The following is a 721-nucleotide window of genomic DNA, read 5'->3' on the forward strand; positions in this document are numbered from 1 at the left end:
CACCGACTACCACTCGGAGTAGAGCTCCATTCCTAAAGTAGTCTATCTAGATAGGTTGACGTCGGTGTAGGGATGTAGTTATGTAGTTGGTGATGGCGACTCGGATGACATCTTCTGATGCTTTTGGGGTACATGAATCATGCAATCCTTATTTTGCTTATGTCCGTGCACATGTTTTGCTAACGATGTGTTATTTGTTGAAATCTTGTTATTCATCCTATATAAATGAAGTGGTACATTGTGTACTCAGGTAGATGCAGGAGTCTACGAATCATGGCAAGCATGCCATGAACAAGTGAATCATTACAAAGACAAATGCTACAAAGGGTTTAATACTAGGGAGGAGGCAGTGACTAGACACGACCAGCCGGGAGCACCACGGATTCCGTTGATGCATCATCCATGTCGACAGTGGTGAAAGGGTACTCGGTGACAACATCTTCGACGACGGACGAGGGCGGCGACGAGGACGGGGAATAAGGGTGGAGGAGGGTGGCGGCGCGGACGTGTGAAATGGGGGACAGCCGTAGGAGGGGTGTAATTGATTTGTTGGACTTCAATTTAGAGTCGATTTTGGATGAGTCTGGCCCATTGGTCCGACATGGCGGATGTGTTCATTCGTCCATATCTGCCCCACATATAAGCTGAGTATGGAGGAGCCGGTAAGTCCGGACATTTGGGTCGAGTATACGTGGTCTAGTTGGGATGCTTTTTTCTGTCC

This window comes from Triticum dicoccoides, chromosome 5B (assembly GCF_002162155.2).
Source record: "Triticum dicoccoides isolate Atlit2015 ecotype Zavitan chromosome 5B, WEW_v2.0, whole genome shotgun sequence".
NCBI classification, from domain to species: domain Eukaryota; kingdom Viridiplantae; phylum Streptophyta; class Magnoliopsida; order Poales; family Poaceae; genus Triticum; species Triticum dicoccoides.